Source organism: Oncorhynchus gorbuscha, unplaced genomic scaffold (assembly GCF_021184085.1).
Source record: "Oncorhynchus gorbuscha isolate QuinsamMale2020 ecotype Even-year unplaced genomic scaffold, OgorEven_v1.0 Un_scaffold_544, whole genome shotgun sequence".
In the NCBI taxonomy this organism is placed as follows: Eukaryota; Metazoa; Chordata; class Actinopteri; order Salmoniformes; family Salmonidae; genus Oncorhynchus; species Oncorhynchus gorbuscha.
Genome location: NW_025745371.1, coordinates 408,151 through 415,506, shown reverse-complemented (window position 1 = coordinate 415,506; position 7,356 = coordinate 408,151).

The window sequence follows — 7,356 nt, the reverse complement described above, 5'->3', positions numbered from 1 at the left end:
CCTGCAGTCGAGAGGAGACTACCAGGGCACAGACCGTATGTGAAGTGGCCTGGCGCCAGTGACAAGAAGTTGTGGGAAACAGTGAATACTGACCTTACCTTGACCCTCGAGAAACTTCGAGGCACAGTGGAGAAGAAGTTGGAGAGGATGGGGGACATCATCTATGAGTACGGGACAGAAAGATTTGGAGTGGAAGAGGCAAAAGGCGGGAGAAAGGTTCCAACCCCACCAGTTTCCAGAAGGCAACAAGAAATCAAGCGCCTCGTTCAAGAAAGGCGGCAGCTTAAGAAACAGTGGAAGAAGGCCTCGGAAGTGGAAAAGGAGGGCATAGAGGCACTTCAAGCTGACATCAAAACCCGGTTGGCATCCCTCCGTAGAGCAGAGAACCTACGGAAACGCAGAAGGAAAAAGAACAAACTAGAACTCGATTCTATAAAGATCCCTTCAAGTTCCTTAAAAGTCTCTTCACAAAAGAAAAAAGTGGAGCTCTAAAAACAACAAAGAAAGACCTAGAGGAGCACCTGAGAATAACAAACGTTGACTCAAAGCGACATGAACATCTGGCCATCCCATCAGATATCCCACCCATTGAACCCCGGAACATCATATTGAGACCAGCCCTCCGACATGGAAAGAGGTGGAAGACACAGTTCGACGGGCAAGAACAGCATCAGGCCCGGGGCCAAATGGAGTCCCGTACAAAGTGTATAAGAACACACCAGACGTCCTGAGGTTCCTCTGGAGGCTTATGAGAACAGCTTGGCAGAAGAAGATAATACCCAAAGTGTGGCGTAGGGCAGGCGGGGTCCTGATCCCTAAGGAGAAGGATGCAGTGAACATCAGCCAATTCCGCCCAATCTCCTTACTGAATGTCGAGGAAAAATCTTCTTTAGGGTCATTGCCCAGAGGATGGCTGAGTACCTACAAAGGAATACGTACGTCGATGCATCTGTACAGAAGGCAGGAATATCAGGGTTCTCTGGCTGCTTGGAACATTCCAGCATGATCTGGCATCAGATCCAAATGGCCAAGGTGGAGAAAAGGGACCTCCATGTAGTCTTCCTCGACCTCGCCAATGCATTTGGCTCTGTGCCCCATGAACTCCTGTGGTCTGCCTTCAGATTTTTCCACATACCGGACACCATCACAAACCTGGTGAAGTCGTACTTCCAGGATCTGCAGTTCTGCTTCACCACCTCAGAGTTCACCACCTCATGGCAGTGCCTGAATGTAGGTATAATGGCGGGATGTACCATTTCTCCGTTGGCATTCACAATGGCAATGGAGGTTATCATCAGATCCTCAAAATGGGTTGCTGGTGGACAGCGAGTCGACTCTGGTTTCCGCCTCCCTCCACTCAGAGCCTACATGGACGACATTACAACATTGACCACCACTGTCCCATGCACCAGGAGACTGCTCAGAAAACTTGAGGAGAACATCAGCTGGGCCCGTATGAAGATTAAACCATCCAAGTCACGCAGCATCTCGATTGTGAAGGGAGTACTCTCTGACCTGAAATTCTTCATCGGAGATGACCAAATCCCAACAGTGTCTGAGCAGCCGGTAAAAAGCCTTGGAAGGTGGTATGATGCAAGCCTGAAGGACAAAGACCAGGTGCAACAGCTGCGCAAAGACATCAGTAGTAGCCTACAGTCCATCGACAACACCCAGCTACCTGGAAAGTTAAAGGCCTGGTGTCTGCAGTTTGGACTCCTACCCCGGGTGTTGTGGCCCTTAGCACTGTATGAGGTTCCAATCTCAACAGTGGAGAAGATGGAAAGAGGAGTCACAGGCTACTTAAAGAAGTGGCTTGGAGTTCCACGATGCCTTACCACCATAGGCCTCTATGGAGATGGTGTCCTCAAGCTGCCCCTCACCAGTCTAACAGAGGAATTCAAGTGTGCAAAAACCAGGCTCCAAATGACACTGAATGAATCTCGAGACCCAGTGGTGAGCAACAACGCGCCGACCTTGGCAACTGGGCGCAAATGGAGGCCAGGAAAAGCAGTCCAGGAGGCAACAGCAGCCCTCAGACATGCTGACATTGTGGGTCATGTTCAGCAAGGGAGAGGAGGCCTTGGGCTAACTAGCCGTGCTGCTTGGAGTAAGGCCACTGCACCAGAGCGGCGGAAGATGGTAGTGCAGGAAGTACGCCATCAGGAGGAGGCTGCAAGGTGGGCCAAGGCAGTCTCTCTTGCCAAACAGGGACAGTGGACTCGATGGGACAGTGTGGAGAAGAGGAAGATCAGCTGGAAGGATCTGTGGGCCATGGAAGCGAGGCGGTTGAGCTTTTCCATCAGAGCAACATATGACGTCCTTCCAACACCAGTTAATCTTCACCAATGGTATGGTGAAGATCCGGACTGTGCCCTCTGTTCCATGCCAGCCAACCTCAGGCACATTCTCACAGGCTGTAAAACAAGCCTCGCCCAAGGACGCTACACTTGGCGTCACAACCAAGTCCTTAAAAACCTTGCGTCCGCCCTGGAGGACAAGCGAGCTGCCACCAACTCCCTACCACCCACAGCAGCATCACACTCCTTACGGACAAACTTTGTCCGCGAAGGGGCTAAACCACCGAAGAGCGGCTCTACACCATTAGAGCGAGACCAGCTGCGCTTGGCCCGCGACTGGAAAATGCTAGCTGACATTGGCCGGCAACTTGTGTTTCCTCCGGAGATCGCAACCACCACCCTAAGACCTGACATGGTGCTCTGGTCCCGTTCACTCAATAAGGTCTTCATCATTGAGCTCACAGTACCCTGGGAAAACTCAGTAGATGAGGCTTATGAGCGAAAACATCTGCGCTATGCTGATCTAGCTGCCGAAGCACGGCATCATGGCTGGAACACAGAAGTCCGACCAGTGGAGGTGGGCTGCAGAGGTTTTGTGGCAACATCTACAACCAGACTGCTTAGAGACCTGGGAATTAAGGGCCAGAGCCAGCGTTCGGCAATCAAAGCTGTATCAGAGGCGGCAGAAGGCAGCAGTCAGTGGCTCTGGATGAAGAGGAAAGACCCCAGCTGGGCCCCGAAGTGAGAGGGCCAGGAGGTATGCGGTCAACAATGATTGACTCAGGGAGGAGGACGCCCCTGCCATGCATAGTCCCATGGGATGTTTGCTATCAACAACAAGGCAACTCCTATGACTAATTGGGAATGGGACGCAAGCGTAGGATTGATCACCCTGTCGCTGGCCGCCTTTGAGGAGGGTGTATAGTGTGAAAGGCCGAAACACCCTAGGAACCAAAGGTACACTACTGACGATGCGCTCCCCAAATTTCACCACGCTCACTGTTCATTAACTCTTGGAAGTGCTTGCACAAAGGATAGTAACATCTCATCCTGTGTTCTTGGAATCTGAATATCTGGACTTGTCCAGTGACTGCTGAGAAAGATCAGCTGACAACAGGGGAAAGTCCTTGTGGCGGCACGGAGAGACGGCTGACAGGAGGGAATAGACCCCACTGGGACAGTCATGGGGTAGCTTCCCATTTCTGTAGTTTCCCATGCTTCGCAGTATGTTGGAAACACCCGCTTTAGCTACAGAAAGTCAAAATACGAGAATACCCCTAGAGTCTGCGAGAGCGGGGCGGAAGATGACTCATCGGCTGACAACATGGTAACGACTGGACTGGAAACGACTACGAGTAATGAGAGCACAGCACAAGAGAACACCACAGCAACTGTCACAAGTTCTGCTGCAACAGTGGGCCATAAACAGATGCAGGTATGTGTCTGTGGTTGGAGGAAAGTTACATCACACCATGGGTTGAGGATCCACCAGGGAAGAAGGGGTGTTTGGGTAAAGAGAGACAGAGAACTCGCATTGATTACTTTCTGCGAAAGCGATCAAATCAGTCGAATGAAGCACAGCAACTGGACGCAAACCATAGTTTGCAGTGCATCAGTACCACTGTCATGGAGGACGTAAACTCAAGCACCGAAGTAGCAACTGAGGTGGAACCAACAACAGGAGTGGAACTCACCCAGCCTCCCAGACCTGCAGTCGAGAGGAGACTACCAGGGCACAGACCGTATGTGAAGTGGCCTGGCGCCAGTGACAAGAAGTTGTGGGAAACAGTGAATACTGACCTTACCTTGACCCTCGAGAAACTTCGAGGCACAGTGGAGAAGAAGTTGGAGAGGATGGGGGACATCATCTATGAGTACGGGACAGAAAGATTTGGAGTGGAAGAGGCAAAAGGCGGGAGAAAGGTTCCAACCCCACCAGTTTCCAGAAGGCAACAAGAAATCAAGCGCCTCGTTCAAGAAAGGCGGCAGCTTAAGAAACAGTGGAAGAAGGCCTCGGAAGTGGAAAAGGAGGGCATAGAGGCACTTCAAGCTGACATCAAAACCCGGTTGGCATCCCTCCGTAGAGCAGAGAACCTACGGAAACGCAGAAGGAAAAAGAACAAACTAGAACTCGATTCTATAAAGATCCCTTCAAGTTCCTTAAAAGTCTCTTCACAAAAGAAAAAGTGGAGCTCTAAAAACAACAAAGAAAGACCTAGAGGAGCACCTGAGAATAACAAACGTTGACTCAAAGCGACATGAACATCTGGCCATCCCATCAGATATCCCACCCATTGAACCCCGGAACATCATATTGAGACCAGCCCTCCGACATGGAAAGAGGTGGAAGACACAGTTCGACGGGCAAGAACAGCATCAGGCCCGGGGCCAAATGGAGTCCCGTACAAAGTGTATAAGAACACACCAGACGTCCTGAGGTTCCTCTGGAGGCTTATGAGAACAGCTTGGCAGAAGAAGATAATACCCAAAGTGTGGCGTAGGGCAGGCGGGGTCCTGATCCCTAAGGAGAAGGATGCAGTGAACATCAGCCAATTCCGCCCAATCTCCTTACTGAATGTCGAGGGAAAAATCTTCTTTAGGGTCATTGCCCAGAGGATGGCTGAGTACCTACAAAGGAATACGTACGTCGATGCATCTGTACAGAAGGCAGGAATATCAGGGTTCTCTGGCTGCTTGGAACATTCCAGCATGATCTGGCATCAGATCCAAATGGCCAAGGTGGAGAAAAGGGACCTCCATGTAGTCTTCCTCGACCTCGCCAATGCATTTGGCTCTGTGCCCCATGAACTCCTGTGGTCTGCCTTCAGATTTTTCCACATACCGGACACCATCACAAACCTGGTGAAGTCGTACTTCCAGGATCTGCAGTTCTGCTTCACCACCTCAGAGTTCACCACCTCATGGCAGTGCCTGAATGTAGGTATAATGGCGGGATGTACCATTTCTCCGTTGGCATTCACAATGGCAATGGAGGTTATCATCAGATCCTCAAAATGGGTTGCTGGTGGACAGCGAGTCGACTCTGGTTTCCGCCTCCCTCCACTCAGAGCCTACATGGACGACATTACAACATTGACCACCACTGTCCCATGCACCAGGAGACTGCTCAGAAAACTTGAGGAGAACATCAGCTGGGCCCGTATGAAGATTAAACCATCCAAGTCACGCAGCATCTCGATTGTGAAGGGAGTACTCTCTGACCTGAAATTCTTCATCGGAGATGACCAAATCCCAACAGTGTCTGAGCAGCCGGTAAAAAGCCTTGGAAGGTGGTATGATGCAAGCCTGAAGGACAAAGACCAGGTGCAACAGCTGCGCAAAGACATCAGTAGTAGCCTACAGTCCATCGACAACACCCAGCTACCTGGAAAGTTAAAGGCCTGGTGTCTGCAGTTTGGACTCCTACCCCGGGTGTTGTGGCCCTTAGCACTGTATGAGGTTCCAATCTCAACAGTGGAGAAGATGGAAAGAGGAGTCACAGGCTACTTAAAGAAGTGGCTTGGAGTTCCACGATGCCTTACCACCATAGGCCTCTATGGAGATGGTGTCCTCAAGCTGCCCTCACCAGTCTAACAGAGGAATTCAAGTGTGCAAAAACCAGGCTCCAAATGACACTGAATGAATCTCGAGACCCAGTGGTGAGCAACAACGCGCCGACCTTGGCAACTGGGCGCAAATGGAGGCCAGGAAAAGCAGTCCAGGAGGCAACAGCAGCCTCAGACATGCTGACATTGTGGGTCATGTTCAGCAAGGGAGAGGAGGCCTTGGGCTAACTAGCCGTGCTGCTTGGAGTAAGGCCACTGCACCAGAGCGGCGGAAGATGGTAGTGCAGGAAGTACGCCATCAGGAGGAGGCTGCAAGGTGGGCCAAGGCAGTCTCTCTTGCCAAACAGGGACAGTGGACTCGATGGGACAGTGTGGAGAAGAGGAAGATCAGCTGGAAGGATCTGTGGGCCATGGAAGCGAGGCGGTTGAGCTTTTCCATCAGAGCAACATATGACGTCCTTCCAACACCAGTTAATCTTCACCAATGGTATGGTGAAGATCCGGACTGTGCCCTCTGTTCCATGCCAGCCAACCTCAGGCACATTCTCACAGGCTGTAAAACAAGCCTCGCCCAAGGACGCTACACTTGGCGTCACAACCAAGTCCTTAAAAACCTTGCGTCCGCCCTGGAGGACAAGCGAGCTGCCACCAACTCCCTACCACCCACAGCAGCATCACACTCCTTACGGACAAACTTTGTCCGCGAAGGGGCTAAACCACCGAAGAGCGGCTCTACACCATTAGAGCGAGACCAGCTGCGCTTGGCCCGCGACTGGAAAATGCTAGCTGACATTGGCCGGCAACTTGTGTTTCCTCCGGAGATCGCAACCACCACCCTAAGACCTGACATGGTGCTCTGGTCCCGTTCACTCAATAAGGTCTTCATCATTGAGCTCACAGTACCCTGGGAAAACTCAGTAGATGAGGCTTATGAGCGAAAACATCTGCGCTATGCTGATCTAGCTGCCGAAGCACGGCATCATGGCTGGAACACAGAAGTCCGACCAGTGGAGGTGGGCTGCAGAGGTTTTGTGGCAACATCTACAACCAGACTGCTTAGAGACCTGGGAATTAAGGGCCAGAGCCAGCGTTCGGCAATCAAAGCTGTATCAGAGGCGGCAGAAGGCAGCAGTCAGTGGCTCTGGATGAAGAGGAAAGACCCCAGCTGGGCCCCGAAGTGAGAGGGCCAGGAGGTATGCGGTCAACAATGATTGACTCAGGGAGGAGGACGCCCCTGCCATGCATAGTCCCATGGGATGTTTGCTATCAACAACAAGGCAACTCCTATGACTAATTGGGAATGGGACGCAAGCGTAGGATTGATCACCCTGTCGCTGGCCGCCTTTGAGGAGGGTGTATAGTGTGAAAGGCCGAAACACCCTAGGAACCAAAGGTACACTACTGACGATGCGCTCCCCAAATTTCACCACGCTCACTGTTCATTAACTCTTGGAAGTGCTTGCACAAAGGATAGTAACATCTCATCCTGTGTT